Below are 19,157 nucleotides of genomic sequence, written 5' to 3'. Positions count from 1 at the left end.
TAATCATTGGCTCAACTCCTGCTCTACAGGAAACACTGCAAAGATAGTTTCCTCCAGACCTGTTGAGTGGGTGGATTCCTGTTGGTGGAAACTTCTACTGATCCCGGCTCTAGGATCCACTCTTGCCCCCTTCTTCAGAGACTGACACAGTTTTTCTGTCATGCCTCCACTGGTTTAAGAATAATTACAACATTATTTGGGCAGCAATAAGATGGGTAAAGCTGGATCTACATGGCACCCCTCTTAGATCGCCATGTCCAAAATTCAGTGTGAGCCAAGGATCTGAAACCTTTAAAAAATATATATATATATATAGCAAGACAACAGCAAGTAAATGTTCCAGATTAATCTTTTATGAGCATGCACAGGGTGCATTTTCTTTAATCTAACCACAGTCGTTTCTGAAGTTCTGAAATAATTGGAAGCAACAGCTTAAGTCTTGATACCTCTCATTTAAGAAATTAAGCTAAAATATGCTTCCATGTAGCAGTGATTAGAAGTGTTCAATTCTACTTTAATACTATTAAGATCATTTTTTCCAAGGAACAGAGTTTGCAAATGCTTAGCTCCACTGTGCAAAGCATGGCTTAGTCGTGCTTCCATGTTGAAGCTACAATCACATCTGTAGCCTTACTCAGATATTTTTCTTTTCCCCCAGCAATTATCAGTGAAGAGAGAAGCCAACGGCTGGGAAAACCTCAGTCTTGCTTCTTGCTGTATGATCTACTCTTTCCTTCTGCAGCTGCCCTGTGTTTTGGGAAGTAAGCGTTTGAAGCAGGGTCCCTGTTTTCAGATTGCACGGGGAGCCTGTTCAAACACTGCTACAGTCCCTGGAGTGTTTGAAAGGCCGCTGAACCGGCAACAGGCTGTGCAGGGAGGGCCAGAGCCAAGAGGCTTCCCCTTCTTGCTTTCACCTTTCCTTCAATCCAGCTGGAATGGGGCTTTTCTGATTTGCATGTGGCTTCAGAGGCACCTGCATACAGTTCAATTGGTTGGACATTCAAAGGCTGAAGGCTCCCCCTTTTTCTTTCTTTCTCTACCTGCTTTTAGAAATGAAGAGAATCTGCAGGAAGAGCAAATACTGGTGAGTTCCTTGTTAGGCTCTGGGAGGAAAAGTGGGATTCCAACAGCATCAACTAACTGAAATAGTTCAAGAAAGGTGAAAGTGACTTATCCTTTTACTTTCTGGAAGCTTTACATGAACCTCAGAGAATACCAAGGGCAGGGACATTAAGAAAGTGGTTGCCATAGCAATAACAACTGTGCTAAAGATCTTAGTTTCCTCTAGCCGACTTAAATCATGCAGTTTTAAACCAAATGCTAAAATCTGGTATACCTTTAACTTAAAACAATGTCACTGATTTCAAAATAGTTGACCAATTATTTCTTAAGGGTATTACCTTCCACTCATAGATCTGTATCATTACCTACTTTCTAATCATTTTCCTCCCTAAGGGGCAAAATGGAGATTAAAAAGCCAAATATGAAATTCTGTACAGCAATGGAGAAAAAGCAGAGAATTTAATCATCCCTGGGGTGCATTTTTCATGGATCTGCTCCCTTTTGACTAATTCTCCAGTGATAGCAAAGCTCCTTCAAGCAGTAAATGTTGCTGCAAAATACTGGGTTTCAACATTATTTCAGGTCATTATGAACTCCTTCAGTTCTCCTCAATTCTGAAACTTCTCAAGCGCATCTTCTGTTGTAGCTTTTCATGTTTTCTTATAGATCTGCTCACGATCAAAGGCTGGGTGATGTTCAGACCACTTACTACAAAAATACTGGCATTAACGGGGACATTTTCTCCTTAGAGAAGCTCATGCTGAGACCATGTATATCTAGATTGCCTTGGAGAACTAAGCAGAAATGGTGAGATGTTTATTGTGGACAGTATTGTATGATATTATAGAAGGAGAGTATAAAATGGTTAATGTAGTAGGCAGGATCAGCTGATGATACTTCCTACATGGCTGTGTTCCCTTTTCCACTGAGGACAATAGAGTTTTGTTTGCTTTTGGTGATGTTGGCAAGCTGTGTAATCTGATTGGCACCATGACAAAAGTGAATCTATTACATCATCCCTGTTTAGCTAGGATCACTTCCTGAAGGACAAAAAATGCAAATGAACAGAGAAAAGGAAAACTCAGTGACTGCAAATGCTCAGGTGCAAATGTTCTAAAAAGTATAGTTGGAGTCTCTTCAGAGGATTTAATTCACTGCAAGCACTACTTTTATGCCACACATTGAATGTTTCCTATATGTTTTTCCCTTGGAACACTGAACCTTTTTCTGGTCTACCTTCTTATTCCCTTTACAACAGCTGGACAGAAAATAAGAGTCACAAGCATTGCTCTTTCGGTACATGTTGTTTTTAATGAAGCAGATTGAACAGGGCTAACCTGAACATTAGGGAACCTGAGGGCTGCCTCGGCTGGCAAATGATGGGATATGATGAGCAGAGTGGTCAGGGGGACACCATTAAGATCTTTCCTGCCTGCGTAGGCACAGCAAAGCTTTTCACTCCTTGTCACTTCTAGATGACACGAACAAGGGAGGGCCAGCAGGGTGAACAAGGTGCGAGGAAAATTCCCTTTTAGTGCTGAGAGGAAAAGGGTTCCTACTCTTAGCACAATGAAAGTGCATAATTATTGCTCCTAAAGTCAGCTGCAAGCTAAAGCCACACTAGCCCAACTCAACATCATGTGCCACTTCATCACATTGCCTGTAACACAGACAGAGACCTGTAAGTTACCTTCTGGTTCTAAAAAGTAAGAGTACGATTTACTTCCCCTGTTTTTTGTTTTTTGTTTTTAAATCATGCAGTGGCTGTAGGTGGACTCACTACTGAACCCCCATCAGCACCATGAAGAAAACCCCTCTGAGTAACAATGGCAGAGCATCTTTAAGAAGATCTCATGTACGTCTGATAACAATCTTTTCATTCTGGAAGATACCTGCTTTATAGGAAATGGAAAACTTAATGATTTATTAAATGAAATTTAACAAACATCTTCTTTATTACATCCTTTTTCCCCTTTGGAATTATGACTGTGTTTGGATTAGAAGGGCAGTATATAACATATATACTATATATATGTAGTGCACGCTTTCCTTTCAAGGTAAACAACTTCTGCAAAGTGCAGAAAAGGAGTAAGGAATAATAAGACAAGAATTAAGGCATTAAGATAAGGAAAAGAAACATAGCTAAACCTGGTTTGCACCCACAGCATTCACTATATTTCTCTATAGCTTTCTGTCTTTGCATACACAGCCTTCCTTCTAGCATATTCATCTACTCCTTTGTACGTTGCCTTTCACTCTTACGCTTAATATGTTTTATGTTAATAAAATATATGCAGCCATTAGAAAGTAAAACCGCTGTACTTAAACAAAAGTGCCCTGTGATCCCAGCAGATGCATAGATGTTGTAGCAAAAGTATAAACTCAGCAGAGGAGCTGATGTGGCTGGTGAATTGGATTTTACTTGACTGGGTACTGTCTGGCTCTTTGTATAGATGTATTTTTAATTGTGCTTTAATGAATTGGTTGGCATAGTGAAGCATTTTTTTTTATGAATACTGTTAATTTGCTGGCATGTAGAAGCTTTTCTATATAAAATATGCAGGACATAAAGCAATGAAAAAACTAGACATGTCATACCTAAATCTGTTTTTACTCTGAAAATCTCCTATTTGTTTTAACATTTCAGTTAAAAGTCATGCTACCATATCATTAATATGATGATGATGATGATGATGATGATGATGATGATGATTTCCATTGATATCCATTTATATTGGGGCTTTTTTTCCTGAGAGCTCAAACCAGTTTACATAGGGATCTCCCCTAAATTTATCCTTTTTTAAATAGTAATTTTATTAAAGATGATAATTATAAGTCAAAACTAATACAAACTGAAAAAAGATAAAAGGATAAAAAAAGAGTAGAAGGTACAGAAAAGAAAGAAAAAAATTAAAAAATAAAAAGAAATAGAAAAGAAAGAAAAATAAGAATAGTTACCCTCTGGGGGAGATGGATGGCATACAAATTTAATAAATAAATAAATAAAATAAATAATAAAGAGAAAGAAAAGAAATATATAAAGAAGTGATTCCCACCTTCATCACAAGTATAAACAATTTTAGTAACTTATCACCTTCTCTTAAAATGCAATAAATGGTCTCTTCTTCCCATATCCCACCTCTTATCTATAAACAAATCCATAAAACGTCATTATTTCAGTCCTGATGTCAGCAAAAATCCATTAAGTGTTACCAGAGATAACAACATATCTATTTTAACCTTGATCAAATAAACCAACTTTATATTCCTTCTTTTTGCTTCTAACAATCTTAAAATTTAATCCATTCAAATAATATCGTAGAACTTGATTTCTTTTCATTCTTTCTTTGTCCCTTCTCACAAGATTCTTCAAAACTTTAACAAGCCTCTTTTGTAAATCCAATATAGGAAAATTATCCAGGACACTCTCTTGGTTTGTTGTTTTAATTATTAAGACTTCAGCCGGTTTCTTTTGTATGTCCAGTGTAACATCTTTTTCCATGTCATTCTTGTAACGTGTCATTTGTAAATCCGCTTTCAAGTCAGTCTCAATCTTGACAGGTAGAACTTATTCCTCTTCCATAACATCTTTTAGACACAGTCTATCCATAGAGACAGACACTATTAAAATTAACTTTTGGGTTCATTATTCAAAAATATCCTTCAATATGTCCAATGTTATTTTGCTTCATTCTGTAATTGTAAGTCAAGCTTAAGTGTCCTTTAAGTGTTCTTCTCTTAATTGTAATCTTTAATTCCTTCTAGTTCCCTCTAGTGTCCAATTTTTAAAAACTTATGTTTTTTTAAAAAATTCAAAACCAAAGCATTTTCTCACAGGAAAGTTTCTTTATAATTAATTCCAAAATCTTATTTCAAATTTATCTGGACCCTTAGTCCATTTGTGACTTTCTAAAATCAAAGTTTTAATCACCCTTTTGATGTTTATTCTAAAGAAAAAAAATTAAGTTCTTAAACTTATAGTTCAAACTTCTTTTGCTAAAGATTGAAGGAAACTCACCTGGTGCTGTAAACCTTGTCAATCCAAAGGTTCTTAATAGCTGAAAAACAGTTAACAAGCAATTTCCAAAAGTGATTAGAAAAGTAGCATGCGAACTTAGTGTCTTTTCAAAGGCACCAACTGTGGTTTGAGCAACATGGTTATTCCCTTGCCTCCCAGAGCTCTAAACCCACTGAAGACTGCTATCTTGTGATCTCCTCATGAGGAGCAGCTGTCTGGAGCACTTGTGGGCGATCTCAAATCCTCTCCTTGTCCAGATAGGAATGATCAAAGAGCCAGTCTACTTGCCTGCCCTTCATTCTGCTGTGGTCATCGGCTCTGCTTTCCAGATCCATCTTCAGTCCACAATTTCTTCCTCTGGAAATCAGGATCTCCCCTAAATTTATCCTGATCACAACAATCCTGTGAGTTAGTCAGGCTTCAGGAGAGTGACTGGGCCGAAGTCACTCAGTAGCAGAGATGTTCATAGGATCCAGCAATTTTGTAAAAATGACCAAAGCATTGTCAGGCTGCAAGCTCTGCCCCTTTTGTATATGCAGACAATGTCACAACTCTCCTTTCATCATATGCCCCCCTTCCCCAATTCTACTCATCCACCCTCACCTACCCCTGCAGACACCTCTGCCCAAAAGACTCTGTGGAGCTTGAATAATACAGACTCCACTACTTGTAATGGGCTGTGAGAATAATCTTGAGAGACAGGAGGAAGAGCCACAGCCTAGACAATGATCTGATAAGAGATATCTGAGTCCAAAGCAGGAATGGGGGTGGAGAAAGCATCTCAGAATGGGCTCTCCCTAGTTCTCTGGAAAGTAAAGGCAGGGGAGGGGGGAACCTTACAATAAAGATAGTATTGGTACTCATGGTTTTGGTTTCCTGTCTGGACTACCTCAAAGGGCTGGCACTACTTTACCACACCCAGGGTTTTTTGAGAAAAGCCATCTGTGAATGCAACTATTCTACAGCTCTTAGCCATTGTACATTCTCAAGATGTATTACTATTCTTCTAGTGTTGCCCAAACAATACAACCTGTCTCAGAGTTTAAAACCAATAAAATCTGAGAAAACACCTTTTGGCCATGTGTTTTGGGGGCTAACTATTGTGCAATTTCTCAAAGGCCAAAGCAGAATATTGTTCTGGGACAGTAGTATTGCTGCTCAGAACTACAATTCCTTTGTATCACAACATAATGAAAACAAGTGATGGATCTAAATATAATATCTTCTGGGACTGAGTACAGGCTCCGTATATATCATCAATCCAGCCTTGTGGAAATTGAATTTCAATCTCTTCATTTAAGACTCAGACTTTAATTGCAAAAATATTATTAAGAAGCACTTGTTTTGCCAGTGCTATTATCTTTTTTGTGTGAAGCAAGGACTTGCTCATTATTCCATGGTTTAGGGATTTTTTTTTATTTAACAAGATTTGCAGCAAATTTGTTAGCTCATCCTCATTTATTGTTGCAGATAAATTTTCTTTAATCAATAGCCTTTTCTTTGATCAATATATTTAACCTTTTTTTTAATTAACTAAAATCCACCAATCATTAAGACTACTATAATAACCATCGTATTGCAAATGTAAGAATAACAGCATGCACCAGACTTTAAATATTTGTAATCACAGAAAAAAAAAAGAATGATTAAAAAAAAAAAGCCCACTCCCTGACTGAAATAGAGATTTCAGCTGCAAAAGCAAAACTTAGCTGGTCTCTTAAAGCGTCAGCACACGAACAATTGCATGTTTTATAAGGCTATGAATGCTTTGAAAATGACTTGGAAGAAATGCTTTGGGATGCAAGGACCAGCACACTGTCTTTCTGTTATTCATTAAAACAACTTGTCTTTTTTCAGGTTCTATGCAATCCAAAAAAAAAAAAAGACCCTGTTGTGGGTGCTTTAATAAGCTGACTTCTTAAAGCAGTGGCATTTTTTGGAGGCTGATGCAGCAGCTTGAGACATGTGGGTTGAACAAATACCAGGGAAGTGCTAGACTCCAAAGCACTTCTGAATCATTTTCAAAACGTGCACAGTCCTACTGTTTTCTTCTTCTGTCAGCTGGTTTAAGACAGCAAAGGCTGAAGACTATTTGATGACAATTAACAAATAAATAACATCTGGGAGACTGAATATTGGCCTACCCTGCAACACAAGAACAGATGCATTCTATAAACTGTCAGTCAATGATCTTTTTATTGCTGCGGCACCCACCCTCTGGAACATCATTCCCCCCAAGGTGAGATTGGCCCCAACTGGGTTGGCCTTCCAAAAGGCCCTCAAAACCTGGATGTGCCATTGGGCTTGGGGCTTGCAAGGAAATGTGGAGCCTGTTACATGGTTGCACTGTATTTACGCTTAGACTGCACTCCCCCTTGTCTTTTTATTTTACTTTTTAACTGCAGTTTTAACTCTTTTTTTTTAATTGGTTTTTTTAATAATTGTAGATTATAATTGTTAGTTGCGTTTTAACTATGTACACCACCCAGCCACGTGCAAGTGAGATGGGCGGCCATATAAATGAAAGAAAGAAAGAAAGAAAGAAAGAAAGAAAGAAAGAAAGAAAGAAAGAAAGAAAGAAAGAAAGAAAGAAAGAAAGAAAGTTAGAAAGAAAGTTCAGCTATATTTCAGTCTTTGAATTTGAACAAGTCTTACATGACCTAGGATGAGAGGGTCAGCAATACAGTAAACCCTTGATTCAATGGACTAGTGAGGGAAGGGGTGTCTGTTGAAGCAAATGTTCACTAATGTCCATTAAATGGTGAACCAGTTCTCTTTTTTTTGAGCCCAACAACACACTCATACATGAGAAAAACTACTGATAACAGAGAGTATCCAATTTGAGGGGAAGTGACAAACATTGTTTGGACTGATTCATCAAACAATAGATTTAGGAGCAAAGTCCATTATTGCCTGACAGTCAGCCAAAACTCAGATCTAGAAGACATCTGTGAAATCTGAAGTTTGCTAAATCATGTACTGTCATACTGTAGTACAAATGTTTTGCTCACAACATAGATTTGATATATAAGCAGTTAAAAAGATGCATCTTTGATAACATGTTACTGGAAGGAAGAAATGGAGATGACATCTGGAGAAAGAGAGAGAAAAAATCGGTATGGAAGCTGCATGTGAAAATTTTCCTGAGGCACCGAATGTTCCCAGTCCTACTTTCATAAGTAGCCTTCACTGTATAAATGTACTTGTGATGCAAGAGAAATGAAAACCTTAATTAAATGCTTTTAATTTCAGACTCCAGGATTCAATTTCCAAACCAGCTTACATTAACTGAAGTCAGGTACAGACTTTCTGTTGGTTGAACAGATCACATTTTTTATTGCCCTGTGCTACAGCATCTAAATATACGAAAAAGAGACATCTCTCATATCTAGAGATAATGAGATATAAATAATAGAGAGTGAATTGTTGCACTCTAATGTGCAAGTTGGTGCAACGCAAACATACTTGCTGCCACCCTCTCTATAGCTCAGAAATTGGGAAGGGACATCATACTGAAATTGACATTCTTCTCCTACAATGATGAAATACACAGTTAAGAGAAAACACTGGCTTCTTTAGACTAAAATCACACATAGGTAGGTTTGCTGTTGACCAACTTTCAAGTAAAATCTGACTGCTTTTTAATTTGATTTCTCTTTTCGGGCATTTAATATCATACAAAGAAGTACCTTGTACAGAGGGTGAGTGAGTGTTCCTTCCACTCTCCACATAGGGACAAAATATTTCTCTAGCAAAGCTGGCCATCTGAGCTTAGGTTCTTCCCATGATTCAAAACATCGAGCACATATACAGTTTGGTCCCATTAGAGACAATCCCAGTTAAGGTGATCTGATCTTCAGTCATCTTACATTAAAGTTTGAGCATCTGTACCTCTAATTGGGGAACTCTGACACAGCACACTGGGTTGTGCTTGCAAGCCAATGCTATTGAAGCAAAAATTGCTGCAATATTGATTTTCTCCAGTCTGGAACTTTCTGGCACTCACTGGAAGGGAGAAGGCGTTACAAACAGCCATTCCTCCAACCAGAAAACAAAGAACAGGTGTGTGCATGTAATGGCATGTGGGAATGACCTTGGGAGACAGGAGGAAGAACCGCTGCCTAGACAACAGTCTGATAAACAAAATCTGAGTCCAAAAGGAGAGGAGTAGTGAAAGCGCTTCAGAAGGGACCTTCCCTAGTTTTCGGGAAAGTGAGGAATGGGAGGGGTACTTTCAGACTTGCAAGATTCTGTTAATGTAACCTTGCAATAAAGATAGAGCAAGTACTCCTGGTTCTGCTTCTTGCCTGGACTACCTTGCAAGGCTAACTTCGCATGCAAGCATTTTACTTCTGATACAGAGAAGCAGAGGAGGAAAGAATTCCCAACCTTCCCCCTCCCCAATGATCACAGAGTAGCCAAAGAATTTGGCTGCCTTCAAGGAATAGCTTTCATGTAAGTGATGGGAATGCTCTCGAGTTCAGGAAATCCCAACAGTGGGTTCTCCTTCCACACCAGGTACACAAGATTACTTTAGATGGTGCATGAAAATGTGTGCAAAAAAGACCCATCTTTCCTTGAAGCAAAATGTTGAGGTAGGGCTGATCCACCTTGCTTCAAATTCCAACGACCCCATTGCCTTTGAAACCGAAAGTGAAGTGCTGAGAAGAATTGAGCCCACTTTATTTATTTATTTATTTATTTATTTATTTATTTATTTATTTATTTACTTATTGGATTTCTCCCCCGCCCATCTCCTCCACAATAGGGGACTCTGGGCGGCTTACAAAGACATTAAAACTATAAATATATATAAAATACATAATATATATAAAATTAAAACAATACTAAAAAAGGAAAAATCCAAGAAGATGGAAAATCAGGCCGGGGACAAGCCTAGCATTTTATTAAACCAGATCCTTACAGAACTGTTATTTTGATCACTCCCCTACTAGCAACTTCAAGCATCTTCTAGATTACCCAGCTATTGTGGTAAACTGGGTGTTGCTTTGAAGATATTGTAAGTCTCCAGGGGGAAATGGCCAGAGCCCATTGTTCTTTCCACAAACGGTAGCCTGTGAAGCAGCATGGTGCTTTGCTTTACCCAGCTGCTTCAGTTAGTGGTGCTTTGATTTACCCAGCTGCTTCAGTTAGTTTAGTTAAAGCACCATGCTGCTTCATGAGCTGCCATCTGTAGACTGATTTAATGAAATCCCTACCTAATCAAAGTACTTTGCTGAAGCTTTGTATAGCTCTATAAAATATCCTTTTCCTGTTAAGTTGGGAAATGCTCTGTTGATTATCAAATAAAAATCACATCAAAGAAGTATCCTCATTCCTTTCTCTTTCCCCACCTCTGTTCCATAATCTTCCACCAGTTTTCACCCTTCCATCCTACATTTGCCCTTCAAGCCCTACAAATCCCTGAGAACATTCAAATCTGCATTTAAAATTGAGGCACGGAAGAGGAAAAAGTGGTCTCTAGGACATTTTGTAGTCTTTCTGTTCAAAATTTACATTTTGTAACATATGAGATGTTATAAGGAACACACTGAACTGCAGCATATCAACTGTGAATATAATTGATCTCACTCCCTTTGTGAATCTATATCTATATATCTGAATCTTCTCTTTGGAAAATTGGTGAAAAAAAGTTTCCTCACCATCTCTGAAATTCAGTTTCACATTATTATTCTTTGTTCTGTTCAGGTATGATTTACTCTATACCAGTGCTTTTCAACCTTGGCAACTTTAAGATGTGTGGACTTGCTGGCTGGGGAATTCTGGGAGTTGAAGTGCACACATCTTAAAGTTGCCAAGGTTGAAAAGCACTGCTCTATACAATTAAGGTTATAGACATTATGGTGGCTATTCTATCATATAATGTTCCATACATGCAGTGATAGTTCCTCACTTCTCTTCTGAAACCTCCCCCTTTGCTTGCCTCTTGGAAGTATGCTTAAAGTAAACCAGCTGTACTACACTGAAAGATTTACAGTTAGAGTTAAGAAAAATGTGCACGTTTGACAACACAACAGTGGATTTTATGCACTTAAAGTAAGGGTATCTGATACAAAAGCATGTGTTCAGCGAAGGAAAAGAGACCATTTTTTTCCTGTTAAAAGGGATAGGGAAATCATCTTGGAAAATGTCTGACATGGATATTACATATGTTACACGTTATCCATGTCAGACATTTTCCAAGATGATTTCCCTCCCACTACATTTAGGCCTCCTAAAGCTAATACGTAGCAAGGGTTTTTTGGAAACACTTGAGAAGAATGTGTTGAGGATTTGAAAGATTCAGAGTTGTTTACCGAAGCTGAAGGACACAGACTGGGAGCTGAAGGGCATTGCACACTGAGCCATGATTTCAAACTGGTTGTTGTTTTTGGACCGATTATCTGTTTTTAGCCTGAACAATTATTCTGGGGGAGGGAGACCACTAAAGCAGAATGGCTTACCATACTGTTACATAGTGATGCTACACCATCTGGGATCGTAAAGCAACATAATTGCAAAGCAAACAAAGGCCTGCATGGCATTGATTCTTATAGATATTCTGTCAGGCCGAGCACCCCCACATCACAAACAGCTGATTAAAAGGGTTGATCACCTGTTTCTGAGGTGATGGCTTCAAATTGCAGGGGAACTGTCTCACAAACATACATTCCTCTGTGCCCAACCTATGTAAATAAGATCCTCCATCTAGAAAGTTACAATGCCAGGGAGAAGTCTAGGCATTATCACATCCAATTTGCTCTACACAAGGCTTGTGCCATCCTTGTTATTCTGCTCACACGCAGTCAGAAGCGGCACATTCTGAAGGCAGATTTCACTCTTCCTTTACTGTTTCTGAGAAACAGGACATCAGTTCTGTATGCAGGACTCATCTCAATGCTGGGCTAAGACTCTGGATTACTCAAAAAAGGGGATACAAATTCTGCCACTTTACTAACTTGATCATCATTCACCTCTTAAATACCAGGTTTTGGATTTCTTTCCCTCTCTGGAAGATCATCTCCTTTTTATAAAGGAGCTTTTATTCATTTAAACCATTTTTTCATTGGGGAATACACAGGAAAGGGTTCCTCCAGCACTTGAAATCCTTTTTCAGTTACATCAGGGGAACACAAGCCACAGCCTTAGGACTACAAAGTTTAATATGACCCCCTTCCAAAAATTGCCACAAACAGTAATAAGGCAAAGGAGGAAAATATTAAATACATTAAATACAGAGAGAATAATATCAACTGTAGTTAATTCAATGACAATTTAATTACATGTTAAATTGGTTGCAATCAAATTAAACCTATTTTGTTTTTGTCTTGCTCTGCCCATAAGGCCTTGCCATGGCCTTATCAACCTTTTGGACCGCAGCCCCTGGTAATCTTCTCAAAGGTCAAATGTGATTGCTGCCCTCAGAAAACCTGGCACCCCTGACTTACATAATTGGACCACACATCGCAGCAAACATAATGTCATCCTGCTCCTGGAAGTTCTGCAAATAAGGACTCGATAGTTGATTTCGATTTTAATGCCTTCTGCAGCTGTACAAAGGTAATCTGCCTACAATTCTCAAGCCTGTTGAGGTTAATAGTAAGGTCAATGTCTTCTGAGACATACTAATTTGAGCAATTTTCATTTGGAGGTGATTTGCCAAACTTTGGGGCATTGGATTGATTTGCATACTCATAACGCATCTGCTGAACACTACATAACATGTGTCTGGACCTTGTCAGAGCTAATGCTGCAAGTATTGTATGGCTCTGCAAATGGGGTGGCTTTCAGTTCAACCAGCCCTGAGAAATCAATGTAAAGGCCATGCTTAAACAACCATTTTGCTACTGGAAAATACACAATAGACAAATTCACAAATAAGCTTTTAACCAAAATATTAAATTGCCTGATTCTGACTTGCTTGGTAAATGAAATTTCTATTATTATTTTCCTTAAGAATTTGCAAGGCCAGTTGAAAACTTTGATGTGAAATCACAAGTGGTTTCTGGCCATTATTAAAACTATAGTCAAAGACTATCTTCTCATTCATTTAGCAGCCAATAGATATGAAGCTGCTCTGACAAAATGTTTAGCACCTCAATTTAAAATCAAGTATAGAATAAGAAGGAGTCTCCTGAGGTTTCTTTGTATCCCAAGTCAATATGGATTAAGCAGAGGAAATGAAACTACTTTAAGCATATTACGACATTTGTTTATCTGGCCAATCAGTTACAAAATCTCTGGTCTTTTAAACCAAGAACGCCATGTCTCTGCATGCATAGATTGCATTCAACCATGAAGTGATGGTTTCTTTTGCTGCCTGGTTCTTTTTAATGGAATGCTAGAGAATTATGCCTGGGATCTTCTGCATTTACAAAATGGGCTCTGTGATTGAGCCATGTATCACCTTCCTTCTCAACCATAAAGTCACTTGCTCAGATGTAGTTCTCCCTACAGTGAATCTTGCTTATAACCTAACTCTTTTGAGACACTCTCATAAATAATATGACAGAAAGTGAATCTCACTGATGCTACTTTAATAGCTATTCATATAACAGAATAATGTACAGTAATGTGCATGTCAAAATTTCTGTACCCAAATTAGGTAATCTTAGCATAAACTAATACCAAGAACGCTTTTAAAAATAAATACTTGTTTGGATTGTTGTAAATTCACCCCACACCTTTACTTTCAGATGTCAATGAGTACTAATATTCTCTCTGATGACAAGGTTCACTGTAACTTATAACGAAAAGTTCTTGAAGATTAAAATATACAGGAGGTGCTCTTCTGAAGATACCGCTAATTGCAGAGGCCCTTTTTTTGGAAATATTTTTGTCTCTGTCAGTCACCATTTGTAGAATGCCTTGCCTCAGAGTATGGTTGATCTCCTTCTCTATCTCTCTTCAGACCTTAGGGAAACAACTGAGAATTGACCTATGTTCAGGGAAAGCAGAACACATACACTGACTTCATGCCTTGCAGCACACTGCAGAGATAGAGGATGACCTCCTGTTCATGGTTTTTTCCAAGTGATTAAGGAGCTTCCCTCCACACAGAGGACAAACAGAAAGCAATGGGGCCAGCCTGCTTCTCTCCTTGACCCTGAATGCTGATAGACTCCATTTTTCAGAATTCATGAAGAAGCCTTCTCGGGTTTTAAAAATGTCGTCCAAAGACATCTTTATAATCTTGCCATTTAAATTGTGTTTAAGTGTTTTAGTGCTGTTTTCGGTCTGTTATGGTGTTTCAGTGTTCGTGTTAACATTTTTATGATGTTGCTGACGATTTATTTTGATATGTCGCAAGCTGCCTTGATGGCTTCAGCACAAAATGAATACAAGAAATTAAATAAAAGCTGTAATAACATCATGACACAAATGCTCAAGGAAAAAGTCATAGTTTTCCTTTTGAGGTCATCCTACCAATATGACAGTCACATCGCCCTTGGGGTCGAGAACCTATAATACACTTTATTTCTACCCAAATGGAGTAAAATACAATGCCTATTGCCAGTACTGAGTCAGGTACCAGTTTGACTGGCTTTCAAACATGGAATAGAAAAGACTCAGTCTTGTCCTCTTAAACAATCCTTCCAATAAGCAAAATTCTCAGGCTGTGGGTCTGCTTTCCCAACTGCTAGTCTAAAACACATGGATTCCTTTCAACGCTACCTAGTCTAATGCTGTCCATGTGTTTTGGACTAGCAGTTGGGAAATTATTAGAACATCAACCGTTTTCATTTCTATATCCAGTGTAACATCTTTTTCCATATCATACTTAGAGCTTGTAATTTTTAAATGCACTTTCAGATCAGTCTTAGTCTTGCCTGGTAAAACTTGTTCCTCTTCTATAACATCTTTTAAAGACAGTCTATCTATAATGGCAGATACAGAGATTAAGACTTTTAAGGTTAACTTCTGGATCCATTGTTCACAAATATCCTCCAATACATCCAATCTTAAAATATTTTGCTCCATTATATGTTAGTAAATCAAATTTAAGTGCTCTTCTCCTTTAATTGTAATATTTAGTTCCTTCTGATTTAGTTCTCTCTAGTATCCAATGTTCAAATTCCCATCCTAACATCTTTTCTTTTAAGAATTCAGAACAACAGCATTTTCACATGGGAAGGATTCTTATGATTAATTTCAAAAATTCAAATCCATCTGGACCTTTAGCCCATTTATAGCTTTGCCAAATCAATGTTCTAATCACCCTTTTGCTGTTTATTCCAAAAGAAGAGGGTTTTTTTAATGTCCTTAAACTTATATTTAAAAGATCTTTTGCTAAGAAAGGAAACTCACCCAGTGCATTATAAAACTTTATAAAACGTGTTGATCGAAAGGTTCTTAATAGTTGAAAAGCAGTTAATAAGCAATTTCCAAAAGTGATTAAGAAATGAGGCTCAGCAGAACTTTGTGTCCATAAGGCTACATTGCGGCTATGAGCTTGGTGGAAATCTCTTGACTCCCAGCTGCTCAGCTCATGAGCTGACTGCAGAAACCTCAGTTCCTGCACTTTACTCATGAGGAGCAGCTACCTGAAGTGAAAGTGGACGATCTCATGATATCTCCTTTATCTGGAGAGGTTTGGCCAGCCAGAAAGCACCGCTGATCTCACTGCAATGCCGTCTCCACTTCCTCGGAGACCTCTAATTCGCCATGGATCCTCACTGAAAGTCTTGATTCTATTGAACATGTGTGAACGTTTAGTAAGTGTCAGTTAAGTCATGCTGTTACCTGTTAAGAAGTCTCTCATAAATCACTAGGTAGCAATACTTAATTTTCACATTTGATGATGAAGAAAGTATTGTACAAAATGATGAAAGAGAATTTTCTGGATTTGCCAAAAATTATTGTGAGGGATGTGACAATAAGGTCTTTGTGCATTTAGTACGTTATGTTGTAAACAGGGTGGATCAGCAATATGGTATCTATTGAATAAAAATTTATCACCAAGATTCTCTAATACAATTTTCTTTGAAGGTTAAGGGGCACACAAGGCTGACTCTAAGCCAGTTTTAAAAAATCCTGTCCAGATGGAGACACTTGCTGATGTATTCAGTCCAGACTGCAGGCTACCACTTATTTCCATTAGACAATTCTCCTGCTCAGTGACCTCCCACCTTTCTCTTCCAGGAAAGTAACTAGCAAAAGTGACTGCAGGCAGATCTTCCTGGATATATGATCTCTCTATGGGCTCTATGTATGAGCCTGTAGCCCATAGATTATTTGGGAGCCGGAAACAAAACTTTTCTATCTCAGGTGACTAGGAAATTTGTGAAATGCTGGAACTGCACTTTAAAAAAAAAAAAAAAGAACAAAGGGAGATGGAAGAAACTGAGAAAGAAACATAATCATTAAAAATAAAACATTTCCCTGGGGCTTCAAACAAGTGATGTTTGACGTATGAGGCAAGAGTTACACTGACTGTGCCATTGCAAAACAGGACAAAGCTCTAAAACAGGGTTTCCCAAATTGTGAGATGTAATCTCCCTTGGGGAGGTGCAGACAGACTCCAGGGGAGGCATGAAGAACCTTTTAGCTACACTGTTACAATAAACCCACCTTTCCCAAAGTTTCATTGTATTGCTTTCATTGTTCGTTTGTGCTCATTTTGGTGTTTGGATTTTTAGGGGAGGGGTGTACATTGAGATTACACTCAAGGGAGGGAGGATGGCAAAAAGTTTAGGAACCCCTGGTCTAAAAGGTACTAGAGCCAAGCATTGGCTCAGTGGAAGGAGTGGACCTTACTCTGCAACGTAGTCAGCTGACTGCCGAGATTAGCCTGCAACAAACTGAATCCCAAACAGACAGGAGTACTTGAGGCCACAGAGCAGGAAAAGGTGTACTTGGGAAACAGAGCAGACAAATGCACCCTGAAGGTTGAGGGGGGGAAATTGATAGAAGGGGACATTGTCCATTTCGGCCCTCTAGAAACAGCTGCCTGTTCATTCTGCAGACGGGGCAACTGGGCAATGTGGATGAAGTTCATCCAGTGAACCCTTTGAATGCTTAATAAAATAGCTTCTGGAATGGGGACTGGGGAAATGTGCCTATTTGCCTCAATCTCAGTGATCAGTCTCAAAAAGCCTACAGTATTTCCTGAAAAACATTTTGGTGAGGTTGCTCTTTACTCTCCCAACTAAGAAGTACAGTACTTCATTGCCTCAACTTACCTTTGCCTTTCTTCCTAGACACTTCCACACAAAGCACTGGCTGCAGCCACCCACCATTTTTACTTGCACATAATGACTTGTGTGGGACAGAGATTTATACCTGTCAATAAAGATAAGAGACAAGAAGGTCCTTTCCTTGATAGCAGGCTGGCTTCCCATTCTTTCTGAATGAATGAAAACAGTATTTTTTAAAATCCTCTGGTAATGGAAGGAACTTGGTTGGCCTGCAAGGAGGTATTTGAGGGCATAGTAGATCCATGAGCAGCACATTGCCCTAACCTGGAACTATAACTTTTACTTAATGTAGTTTAGTTAGAAAGTGTGCATTTATGACACAGTAGTGATGCCTACCTTCCCAGAATGTGTGACTCTTCCATGTTATGTGAATATAACATCAAGCAAAGCCACCTGAGCAAAAGCTTTATCTCATCTTTGAGCAACTACATAGGGGACAACCACTAAATCATTTCAGAAATATATGTGAAAAGGACAAGAGGCTTGTGTCAAGATTCAGCAGTGCTGAAAAAGCCCTGGAAAATCCACCTGAATCCTCACCATAATTAAATGAACAATATGTACACCTACTGAGAAAAATTAGGACCGCAATCTTGCAAATGTCCATTCATATCAGTGCACCGCTTATATGGTATCATGCTGTGCAACAGCTGCTTCTTTCTGGGGGGCGGGGGGGAAGCAAGAGCTGGTTAGATATAATCCTTTTGCCTGATAAGCATCTGAACAAATTCCACCCTGACATCTTTTTATTGCTATTTTAATATAAGACCTGAACCATCTATCTTGGGGTGGATTTAGCATGAAATATTCTTACCCTGAGTGCACAGGATGTTCTGTTATACTTCTGAACACTTTTCTCCTTTCATCTATTAGGAGGGGCCCGTCATTCGCTCTGGATTAAGGAATATATTCAGAAGCTTCTTAAATAGGAAGTTGAATTCTTCCACTGGGAACATAACCTTTCTGATAAGCCTAGATGTCTGTTGCAAGTATGTGTATATGCTGAAGCCACAATTTGGCTCCCTGGTGCTTAAACCAAGGTGACTTATATTTTCTTTGTCAAAGATTTTCTAAATCACATGGTTTAGATTGATTAGACACACGTGGTTAATATATGTATGGGTACATTCTTCTATGTGTGGCTTTCCTCCACAGCTTTTTATTTGAACAATTTTATCTTGCTGGCATTTAAATTATGCAGTTAGTCAAATACTCTACCCAGCAATGACTCTCCAAAGCGTGCGTCAGATTTTTTTTATTTATTTATTTATTTATTTATTTGTTTATTTATTTATTAACAGACTTCTGTTTTGGAGAGCTCTCTACAAGGAGATACTGAAGACTGAACATGCCTACCAATCAAGGGCCCAATAACAGAGCTATGGACCCCTTCTGTATTATTGGCTGCATTCAGCGAGATTTTTGCTTTAACTCAACCAATCCATATGTTGCTTCTAACTGGATTTGTCAACTTGTTACAGATTCTATTGTTAGATAGAAGTCGGCTTTATTGCACTCAACAGTACCTAGTCTCAAAGAAGTAACTGCAGAACTGCAGCCTGAACATCAGGTGGGAAACAGCACTTCTAAATGTTCATAACTGGATTTTCTACTGGATTAAAATATGTGCTATTTTCTAGGAAAAAGGAAAATTCATTTCAGTTCAACCTATTAGGCACTCTAAGAGACTTGGTAATCACAAAGCACACATAGGTGTCCATCATTATTAGCAGATCTAGTCAACAAAATAAATTTTAAAAATTCATGTAAGACAGTATTTGTCATTGCCTCTATATGTATTGTTGTTGCTGTTATTGCTTCTGTTATTGTTATTATTATATACCCAATAATGTCAGCAACAGCACAATAGAAAAATACAG

General features: G+C 38.3%; 1 long non-coding RNA gene across 1 annotated transcript; it reads left to right on the top strand.

Moving 5' to 3' along the window:
* The first annotated feature begins 950 nt into the window (after window positions 1-950).
* LOC112541712 (uncharacterized) lies at window positions 951-2,969 on the top strand. Its single transcript, XR_003085679.2, has 3 exons — window positions 951-1,084; window positions 1,729-1,869; window positions 2,824-2,969. It is a non-coding gene; the product is annotated as an uncharacterized LOC112541712 (long non-coding RNA).
* The last annotated feature ends 16,188 nt before the right edge of the window (window positions 2,970-19,157 follow it).

Source organism: Python bivittatus, unplaced genomic scaffold (assembly GCF_059951505.1).
Source record: "Python bivittatus isolate LINGU-HERP-01145 unplaced genomic scaffold, Pbiv_v1 ctg000480_np1212, whole genome shotgun sequence".
NCBI lineage: Eukaryota > Metazoa > Chordata > Lepidosauria > Squamata > Pythonidae > Python > Python bivittatus.
Note: the sequence above shows the minus strand (reverse complement) of the source record. Positions and strands in the feature narration are given on the sequence as shown.